The 11,165-nt window shown below is 50.0% G+C and overlaps 1 protein-coding gene and 1 long non-coding RNA gene across 2 annotated transcripts in view; both read right to left on the bottom strand.

The window, feature by feature from the left end:
* Positions 1 to 389, bottom strand: part of ZNF787 (zinc finger protein 787) — a 19,638-nt gene extending 19,249 nt beyond the window's left edge. Inside the window, exon 1 of the mRNA XM_011379312.2 lies at positions 67 to 389. The gene's annotated coding sequence lies outside the window, so the exon portion shown is untranslated. The remainder of the gene's footprint in view (positions 1 to 66) is intronic.
* A 9,519-nt stretch (positions 390 to 9,908) lies between these two features.
* Positions 9,909 to 11,139, bottom strand: LOC111731249. The gene is made up of 2 exons (XR_002777036.1): positions 10,457 to 11,139; positions 9,909 to 10,345 (listed from the first exon to the last, which is right to left on the bottom strand). It is a non-coding gene; the product is annotated as an uncharacterized LOC111731249 (long non-coding RNA).
* Between the last annotated feature and the right edge of the window lie 26 nt (positions 11,140 to 11,165).

Raw genomic sequence — 11,165 nt, 5'->3', positions numbered from 1 at the left:
CCCGGCTCCCGAGTCGCGCCCCCCAGCCCCGGGCGCACGCCCCCCGTCCCCGCGCCCTCCCCTCACCTCCTCGGTCCCGGGGCCACCGCGCCGCACTCCTCCTCCTCTCGCCTCCCTCGCCGATGGTGGCAGCGGCGGCAGCGGCGACTCAGACCCTGGGGTCAGGGGGACGGGCGCCCAGGCCGGAAGTGACCTTCCTGGCCGCTTCCGCCCGCGCCGCTCCCCCCTCCGCTTTCCACCCCCACTCCGGCCGCCACCCCGTCCTCGCCGCTCTAGGAAAGCGAGCCCGCGACCCCCCTAGCCGCGGCCCCCTGCTCTATGGTGCGAGCGGGTGGGCGTCCAGGGAGCCACTTCCGGGCACGTCTAGGACGCGGGTCCTCCGCCCGCGCTCTATGGCACCACGCGCCGAGGGGCAGCAGCCCCGCCCCCTCCCCGGACCGGAGGCGCGGGCCCGACCCGTTAGGCGGAAACTTCCGGTGTCTGGGGAGGTGCCCTCCTCCCCTCGGGGCTCGGGCCCTCGCGCCTGCGCAGCCCTCTCCCCTCTCTGGTCGCGGGCTGGAGCTGTGCAGATAGTGGCGCAGGCCGCTCGTGCCACCCGGGTCCTCCAGCCGTCTCTATTGCTGTAACCCGTTCCCTGCCGACGCTCCCCACAGTGGCCGGCGCCTGCGCTGGAGGGCTCAGTCCTTTGCGACTCCGCACCTTGCGTTACCGGACAGAGAGCGTGCTGGCCTCCGGCGCCGGCCCAAGTCCGTGTGTTTCCCCCTTTCTAAAGTAACAAAACCTTGTGTGCCTCAGGGGGCTTTTCACGCATGAGGTCCTATTAACGACCTATAATCGAGTCCCAGTTTGCAGATAAGGGACAGAGTTCGGGGCGCTCGCAGAATTTCACATGCCTAGTGTGCAAGGCCTGGTCTCGAACCTGTGGAATCTGGCTCCCAGTTTTAACCGTGGCTGGTCACACTGCCTCCCAGGATAGAATATCTGATCACGGCCGCGTTGTTGCAGTCATCAAGGTTGAGATTTGGAAAGAGCGGGTATACAGTTCATTCGTTGAATAACACCTTTTACAGCCTCGATTTAGCGAGATAATCTGCGTAAATTTGCTTAATTCCAGTCCAGGCTCACAGTAAGCTCTCAGTGAAAACGGTGGTTATTAGTATTAATTAGTAGTAGTATTTCTACTGCTGTGGGTGCTAGAGTATACCCTAAATTCTAGAGTATGGAGAGTATACCCTAAATTTTCAGTGCAGTCATCAATCATAAGATGTGCATTGTTGATTTAACATCTTTCAGTAGAGAAAGTAAAGCAAGACTGTACTAAGGGGTACATGTAAATAGCAAGATGTGTTGTCTGGCCTTCAGAAATATCACAAAGGTAAATGTTTCAATACATCTGAGAACAGAGGGAAAGCGCTATGACAATAATGAACACATTATTATTATGGGTGTGAAGTTTACACCACGAAACTTGTTTATGAAAAACGTCACTTATCTGTGCTCCTCTGAATCCGATCATTTACGTGTCTGCAGTGGCCCAAAGGTGAGAAGGGACAGCTTCGTCCTCATTCCTGTGCCCCACTCCCAGCTGGCCAAAGCGAGAACCTAAAGGTGAGATCTGGAGCAGATCACAATGTTGGAAGCTGTGTATTGAAGACAGTGGATCAATAAGCTGCAAGGAGCAAGACAGACCCGACGTAGTACATGAGAAATGACTTTCTGATTTAAGCCATGGGTCTTTCAGAGTCTCTCTTCAGCCAAACCAAAGTTGGGACATTTCCCAAACATAGAATGGGGCTGCAGCAGAGATGGCCAACTCTCCACCAAAACCTGCTCTTCCCTTCCAAAGGGTGGAATTACTCACGGGGCACTGCCCCCAATTAGGGTCAGCGTTGACCAGTCCTCCTGGTATCCGAGTGTGACCTTGTGATTGGTTCTCACCAGCGATGAACCTGGAAGGGGACCCCCCACCAGAAGGTAACTTGATTTTGGACTTTCAGGCTTCGGAACTGTGAGCAATAAATCTCTGTTGTTTACAATCCACTCATTTGGTGGTATTTTGTTATAGCAGCCCAAACAGACTAAGACATGGCTTTCATTGTTCTGGAAGCTTCCCCTATGCTAGCTAATACAGGGTTTTCAAACGCTAGGTAGTAAAAGCAATGACAAGACTCCCCTTCAGAGATTCGTTAGCATCTAGATGTAATTGAAAGTCATGGAACCAAATTAGATCACAGGGAAAAGAGAGTGACCTGACTGAGTTCTGGGACCCCTAAGCCTCCTGAGGTTTGGATGTCCAGCTCTTCCCTTAAGACCCCTTCCAGAAAAATCCCCATTTGGGCCTCAGCTAATTCCACTCAGGTTTCAGTCATCTGTAACCAAAGAACCCCGGGTCGCCCACAGTGCGTTGAATGAAGACGGGTTGGAGGAGGTGATGTGTGAGTCGCTGGTGTGGCTATGCTCACAGGAATCACAGTGCAGGGGACAAGGAACAGCTAGAGCCCTTACAACCCTCTCAAACGGTCCTCTTATGACATCTCATCTACGGTAGGCAGATGGCAGATGGAGAGTCTGCAGCTGTTGAAATGCAAATACTAAGAAGTCCCCCGAAACACAGACACACACACACACACACACACACAGACACACACACACACACATGCAATCACAAAATCGCACTTTTCACATTATCATGATAGTAACCATCTCTTGAGTTTTCTTTCTTTCTTTCCTTCTTTCTTTTTGTTATGGTGACATCAGTTAACGAAATCCAGTAAGTTTCAGATGTAATCATCTCTTGAGTTTTCATCACAGGCTGGACACAGTGCTGAGTGCTTTACTTCAGTTAACATCTCCCCATGCCCCAGGAGCCTTGAGGATGCAGAGTCCCAGGCCCCACTCCTAGCCACCAAGTCAGAATCTGCATTTTCACCCAATCCTCAAAAGTACTTCTTGACCTCGAGAAAGTTTGAGATGTGCTGATGCCAGAAAGCTCCAGGACAATCCACTAAATTTGAATTCCCAACAAACAATGAATAATTTTATTTTTAATGTGAGAACATCCTGATGCTCAACCAAAAGAATTACTTGTTGTTTATTTGGAATACAGGTGGAACTGTGCATCCTGTGTTTTTATTTACTAAATCTGGCAATCCTGGGTAGCGGACACCGTGGGTTGTTCTGTAACCCCATCCACCCTCGTCTCTTCGCTGACTTCCCCAGATTTCTATGCCTCCTTCATGCATCCCAATTGCTGAGGAGTGCATGGAAGGGAGGGGACAACTCTATTCCTGGGTTTTAAGAAGCAGGAGTAACACCTGTCTTAGAGTCAAGCCAGTCAAGGTAAAATAATACCCACGGTCTCTATCTTTGGGTAGGATGTGACCCAATTGGCGCTGATGTGATAGAGAAGGATTTTGAGTGCTGTTCTGGTAAACAAGCTCACTCTGCCTCTCTTTCTGGATGGCAGGATATAGGGTATGATGCTTGGAATGGTGGCATTCATTTTTCCACCATGAGGGATACCAGCCAGAGGACAGACCCACACCACAGGAAGCAGAGTGAAGAGTAGGAAAGAAGACAGGCCCTTGGTGACACTTTTGAACAACTGAATCAAATCCATGATGGAGCTGTCCCTTTCTCAGAGCTTTTGTGCTGACCAAAATCCTCTCTTGAATTTGAGCAAGTGGAGATGAGTTTCCCAGGGCCTGTAACTGAGTGCATCCCAACGAATACGGATAGGGGCTATCATTGCTCCCTTTTCATGCAGGAGGAAACTGGTGATGGAATAGGGGAGCTTACATGCCCAAAACCTTGTTAGTTCCAGGCCATGCTGATAGCCACTCCCCTGGTCACCCAAATGAGGAAGCTCCTTACTCATGGAGACACCTAAGACTCTCACGTGTTCGAGGCATCTTCAGACTCACAACGTTGCTTGAAAGAAGCCAGGGAGACTCTTGTCCGAGTTTCATACAAAAAAAAAAAACTGAGACTCAGAGAGGTTGAGTAATATGCTCAAAGCCACACAACAAGTGGTGGAGCTGGGATTTGAACACAGCCCAAAAAGAGCTTTCTAACACCCCATTATGACCAACCTACTCCTGTCCAAAACTCTCTGATCAAGGAGGAAGTCAGAGCTGCTCAGCCCAGCCTCAAGACCTTTCATCAGACCCACTGTTCCAGACTCGGATCTCAGAGCCCCCGCCACCGACCCCCTAGGTAACACTAGGCTATGGCCATGGGGAACTACGGGAAGTCTCCCAGCTGTGCTGCCAGCTCTTCTCTGGTAGGTGTTTGCTCCAGCTGTCCTCTCCACCTGCCACCCTCTCTCATTTCCTCTAACTAATTCCCACTTGTTCTTCATGACTCAAGCAGGTTGGGTAAACCCCCGTGCTCCCACCCCCTTCCTGTGCCACCCCCGCTATAATGACGGCCCCTCTTGTCCTGAACTCACAGTAAGCAAGGGCAATGCTGAGACTGGAACCCTGAAAGTCTTGTCACTGTTCGAGGCTTCCTTGAAGGTCTCCCCACACACTTCAGATGCCAGTGCAAGCCTAGGGTCTTACCTGTGCTTCTGGCCAACTGGCTATAGATTGGAGGTTCCAACCACCTGTCCTTGGGATCAGTGAATTTGCTGGAATGGCTCAAAGAATTCAAGAAAATCTGTTTACTCACTAGACGGTTGATTTATTTCAAAGGCTATTACAGAGTATGGTTGAGGTACAGAAGGAAGGAGCTTCTATCCTCGTGGAGCTTGGGGCCCAGCATGGTGGCACCTGGAAGTGCTCTGGTTCCCCAAAATGGAGAAGCCTGCAGAAAAATGGTGCTGTCCTGGGTTTTTATGGCAGCTCCCATTACAAGTCATATTTGACTAAGTCATTGGCCATTGGTAACGAATTCAACCTCCAACCCTGATGGAATTTAATGGTTAGTTCTCCTGACAACTAGCCCCCACCCAAAACCACCTCGTTATCATAACAAAAGACACCTTTGTCCCTCTCCACACTTAGGAAATTCCGAGGGTTTTCAGAGCTGTGAGCTAGGAACCCTGAATGAAGACCAGCTACCTTCTAAGTCACCATCCCAAGAGTTAATAATAATAACTACCTGTTCACTTATATGATCTTATTTTATCCTTGCACGAATCCCGTGAAACAGGTGCTAGACATGGAAGACAGATGTAGATATACATGTGAGTATTCACTTTTGTCTTAGTCTATTCAGGCAGCTATAACAAGATCCCACCAGACCGGGTGGCTTATAAACAACAGAAATGTATGGTTCCCAGTTCTGGAGCCTGGAAGCCTAGGATCAAGGAGCCAGCACGGTCGCTTTCATATGGGGCTTCTCTCCTGGTTCATGGCTGGCTTCTCACTGCATCCTAATGTGGTGGACGCAGGTAAACTGTCTATCTCTCTGAAGCCTGTTTCATCAGGGCACTAATCTCATTCATGACCTGATCACCTCCCCAAGCCCCACGCCCTAACACAATTCCGTGGGGCATTAGGATTTCACCATGAATTATTTGGGGAGAGGACACAAACTTTCAGACCTCGCGAAAGGAAATATGAAAGCATGAACACGCATTTCTTCTTAAGCATGAAATGCTCATCTCACTAGAATGCTTTCCTAAGGACATGTGTTAAAGAATAAAAATCCCCAAATGAGATTGAATTGGCTACATGTTGCACTTTCTGTTCCTCAAAACTCTTCTCACCCAAGGAGAGGATTACCAAAAATGAAATAAAAAACAAAATTAAGAAACAAGAGATAAAAACCTTCAGAGACTTCTTTAACTATAAAGCTAACTTAATAAGCTTCTAATAAACTTAATTTTTCAAATACATTATGATCCTCATTATTTAATGAGAAAAATATATGATCCCTTTAGGGATCAGCTCATGTCAAGAAAAACCTGCTTTGGCAATTACAAATGTCATGAGAAAATTGAAGAGAGGTCAGGTCTTAAGTGGTGTTGGTCGTGTAAACAAACTGTAAAACTGGTTACACTTTTTCTTTCAGGTGGTGGATTGTTCTCAGAGCTATAAAAGTTTCAGCATGAACTCCTAGTGTTGTGAAGGGATGGGAGTGCTTTTCTTGTTGTTGCTGCAGGGCTTCAATAAACGCTTATTTATCTGGGGTGGTTTTTCCTGACATTATCATAGGGATGTAAGATGCTTGGGTTGCTGCTTCCACATCTGACCTCACATCTCCCTAGCCCTCCAAAGGGGCCACTGGAGAGGTGGGGCCCAGTCTTTACAATGGGGCACTCCCTGAACTCAGGTTGGAATTCTCTCTCCCTCTCTCCCTCTCTCCCTCTCTCTCTGCTGAACAACGTGGTGGAAACAGAGCCTTTGAACCCCTGTGAGCCTCTGTGGAAAAACACCACACCTCACATGAGGTCCTCAGTATTCCAGAATAAGTGGCCTTGGGAAAAGGCCATGTCACACAGTGACCTGTAGTTCATGTTTATACAAGAAAGTCATTTTAAGGTTTGGTTGGGATTCTCTCTTGACAAAAGAACTGGAAGTTGTTGGTAGAAAATAGTCGGTTCTCATTATATGTGGATTCCATATCTGCGAGTTTGCCTACTTTTAAAATTTGTTACCCCCAGATTAATGCTCGGAAGGAACCAACCGTACCGACACCCTGAACTTAGACGTCTAGTCTCCAGAACTGTGAGACAATAGAGCTCTACCTGACTCTTTCCTGTTGCAGGCCATGCTCACTGTCTGTGCATCCAGGGGAGAGGGTCCTCTGGCCAGCGGAAGATCTGCTACATAGGCTGGCCTGAGACCTGCAGGAGGGAGACCAGGCCCCACTCCTGCTGCTGGTGGTATAACCTGGTCTGGCCCCACCTCTCTCTCTCTCTCCTCATACCACTTGGGGAAGGTGCACTAACCTTGCTGAGTTTCACCTGTCCCAACTGTAAACCTATAAACCAGGCTGATGCTTTGATCTGCTCTGCCGTCTCCCGGGGTGAGTGTGAGGGTGAAATAACATAGCAAGTAGTGAGAGCCCATCATTAAGCAATTCATTAACAATTTCATTATTCATTCTCAAGTATTTCCTGAGGCCTGACTAAGATGACTCACACTCAGATCCAGCAGCCCTGGAAGCCCTCCTTGTGTGGTGCAGACTGCAGGGACACGCCAGCCACTCATTCCCGGACTGTCACCTCTCACCTTCACCTGCTCATCCATCATCCATTAATCCAATAAATATCACCTGAGCCCACAGGTGCCACAGGCTATGGAGACCCAGAGATAACCCAGATCCTCACCTGCCCTAGCGGGTCTGCCTGCTTGAAAGCTCCACACAAAGAGAAACGTTAATTATTATTTAAGGTTATAATTATAGCGGTGTTACAAAGGAGCCAACAAGCTTTGGTGAGGTCTGGGCTAACCTTGCTGCCAAAGGAATTCTAACCCCCAGGCTTGGGAAGCAGGATGGGAATCACTTTCCCTCAATCCTTGTTTACTCATTAACCCGCAGGCCCCAAGCTCAGAGCTGGCAGCAGCTGGGCTTCTGGTATGGAGTTGGACACCTAAAAATAGTCCAGGCACAAGACAGAGAGAAATTGGGTACTGCACAAGCTCAGATGTGGCACTTGGTCCAGGCTTATTGGGGTGGGAATGGTCTGGGAAAGCTCCCTGGACCCTGGAGGAGGCAGTGTCTGAACTGGTTCCTGAGGGATGAACCATGTTGCCAAGTGAAGAGATGGAGAGAGAACATCCAGGGGGTCATTCCTTCATTCCACTCCTCACTAATATTCTTGGTGTACTTGAACTCCAGACACAGAGCGCTGGTGTGTGGACACTGCACAAACCTGAATGGATACTTAATTTGTGGCACCCAGAGCAGAAGAAAAATGCAGAAATGTTGACAAAAGAAAAACAAAAAAGTGTTAAGAATGTCAAGATGGCCACAGGAGAGCATTAAATTCAGTGTGGGACCCTGTGCAACTGTCCAGGCTGCATTCCCATGAACCTGCCCTGGATATGTGTGGACTTTTGTCACTTCTGGTTTCAATTTGACTTGAAAGCCTTGAGGGGACTTTTTACTCCTTGTAAAGGGAAGTCTGGAGGTAGGGGCACTCCAGGGTGGGTGGGTTAATTCTGCAGCTCATCTGTGCCAGGAAGGGCTGGTTCCTCCATTACTCACTCCTCCCTCCTATCCTAAGTGGGATCTCCATGTCGCCCCTCATGTCACCCTGGTGGCTGCCAGTTTAGTGTCACCCAAAGACAGGATGATGTGGAAAGACACCTCTTGCTGCTCATCTCCTGTTTAAGAGATGGGGAAAAACCTCTGATCTGAGGGCTGTATCATCTCCATTTCAGATAAAGACACTAATTAGCTGTTTGCCCAGAGTGTTGCAGCTGTGAGGTGGTGGGTGGTGGTCTGAACCCTGACACACCTGCTGTGTGGTGCCCTGAACTCAGGATGGATGTGGATTCTGTACCCTCTGAGCCTGCCCAACATGTCTCTCGATGGGTGCCCAGGACATGCGAATGAAACGAGTGCTGAGTTGTGGGCACTATGTGGTAAAATAAGCAATTTTCATTACAAGGTGGTGGTGGTGGGGCAACTTTGCATCTGGCCCGGGCTTTTATTAGTTCTCAGCTGTAGGTCAAGTAAAGACCAGCTAATGCTTCTCAAAACCTGACTCTGCCAGGCAGTGTGCTGAGTGCTAGGCACTCACCCAGGACGCCCAGCAAGAACTCCATGAAGTGCTTACTATTCTAAGGTGCCGACCAGATGCATGGATATACGTGAGCGTGCATCAGAATCTCCTGGAGGCCTCATCCAAACAGAGGTCCAGGCCACCCCCTTCAAGAGTTCCTGATTCAGCAGGTCTCCCGTGGGGATTGAGAATTTGTATTTTGAACTGGCTTCCAGGTGATGATCTGGGGCCCTGACTTTATGAAACACTGTGTTAGAGGACCCTTAGGCCAGCGGGGTGGAGCACCTGAACTGTGAGGGGGAGTGGTGTTTGGCTGATGGCAGGGATGGACCTTGTACCCTACCTACAGGGACCCAGCCAGGCAGGATGTGGATGCCAAGCCCTCTTCCCCATCTACCTGCCCAACTCGTGCTCGGCTTAGGCCTGAGGCCCTTCTCGGGGCACCCTTTTCTAATTTTCACAAAGGCACCAGCCAAGCTAGAGGGACCCTGGATCTGAAGGAGCACAATTATGTGGGACCTCATAGGCCAGGGTCAAGGGTTTGCACTGGAGGGTGTTAAAGCGAAAGAGTGACATGATCCTACTTAAGTTTTAAGAAGAGCCCTCTGATTAACAGATACACAAAATGCGGTCCATCCACACGAAGGAATGCTATTCAGTCTTAGAGGAATGGCATTCTGATACCTGCTACAACATGGATTGACCTGGATGACATTATGCTCAAGTGAAATAAGCCAGACACAAAAGGACAAACATCGTGTGATTCCATCTACAGGAGGTCCCTAGAGTCATCAAACGCATCAACAGAAAGTAGGACGGTGGGTGCCAGGGGCCAGGGAGGGAGTAACGGGGAGTTAGTGTTTAATGGTCATTTTCAGTTTGACATGATGAAAAGAGTTCTGGAGATGATGATAGGGATGATGGTTGAACAACAATGTGAATATAATTAACACCACTGAGTTGCACGTTTAAAATGGTTAAAATGGTGGATTTTAGATTATGGACACTTTACCACAATTAAAAAAGAAAAAAGATCCCTTTGGTTGCTGTGTGGAGAAGGGAGTGGGGTGTAGGGGTGGGAGGAGGCCAGTGCAGAAGCAGGACACTCCCAAGGAAGCCCGAGCAGTTGTTCAGGTGAGTCTCAGAGACTGAGACCAGACGATATGATGAAGAGCAATGGTGGAAACAAACACACCACAGAAACAAACTCATAGATACAGAGAACAAATTGACAGGTGCCAGATAGGGGTGTTCAGGGAGGAGGGGGTGAAAAAGTGAAGTGATGAAGGAGTATAAACTGCCAGTTACAAAGTCATGGGGATGTAAAGTACAGCACAAGGAATACAGTTGATAATACTGTAATAACCATATGGTGTCAGATGTGCACTACACTTTCTGGGGGGATCACTTTGTAAGGTGTATAAACCTCCGACCACCACGTTGTACACTTGAAATTAATATAATACTGTATGTCAACTGTAAAAAAAAAAAAAAGTACAAGTGAAGCCTTCAAGTGGGCAGTTGGCTGTGAGCTGGCACAAGATCAGCACGTTCTTGGCTGGAACACAATAGGCAAGACCGAAGAGGGGCAGAAAGGTGGCCTCAGCAAGGCAGTTGGCTGTCACCCAGTCTGGAGCAAGAAGTTCTGTCGCAGCCGCCAACCGCCTGTGAAAGCAGGGGAAAGTCATTGTGCCCTGGGGAGTACTTGTCACGTGCCACTGCTGTCACACTTTGCACCAGCATCACGTGGAGGTGGGATAGGCATCTGACCCTCACCGCGCTGAGGAGGAACCGCGGGTGAAGACGGAGACAACTTCTCCGGGTCCACGCTCTAGAAGCCAAATACGCTCCCCTTTCTGAGATGGAGAACCTGAGGCCATGGCCGTGTCCGAGTATGTGCAGGGCGCGTAGCAGGCGGTTCACAGATGGGGCTGAAGCCAGAGGCCGAGTGCCAGGTTCGCTCAGACGGAGAGCCGCCGGAGACGCAGGCGTCACGACCACAGCCCGCACCGACCTGGGCTTCATTAGTTCTGCCCCGTCTCGGGCGGGGCGCGAGACGCCCCGTTGTCAAGGAGACGCCACGCAGGCGCTGATTGGCGCGGAACTCTGGCCCTGGCTCCTCGAGGACTCTGCGCCTGCCCGTTCCCGGGTCTAGGGGCCCCATTTCCCGAACGCCCGGCCTCCTCCGGTCTCCAGGACAACGCTGCCCTGGCCCCACCTTCTCTCAGTGTTGGCCTCGCCCCCGGCTGCTCCTCTGCGCATGCTCGAATGTCGCCATGCATTATGGGAAATGTAGTCCAAAGTCTGGCGCCCTAAGAGAGGCCATGTTTGCAATGGCTCGATGCATCTTGGGAAATGCAGTTCTGGCGCTGGAGGAGCCTTTTGGGGACGTGCACGGGTCTCCAGAGCGAGAGCCAATGGGAAGCTGCCGTTGCCGCGAAGCTTCCTGGGAAATGTAGTTCTCGGTGAGGCCGGCGGGCTGGGC

This window comes from Pteropus vampyrus, unplaced genomic scaffold, assembly GCF_000151845.1.
Source record: "Pteropus vampyrus isolate Shadow unplaced genomic scaffold, Pvam_2.0 Scaffold357, whole genome shotgun sequence".
Taxonomy (NCBI): Eukaryota; Metazoa; Chordata; class Mammalia; order Chiroptera; family Pteropodidae; genus Pteropus; species Pteropus vampyrus.
This window is presented reverse-complemented; position numbering and strand designations above follow the sequence as displayed.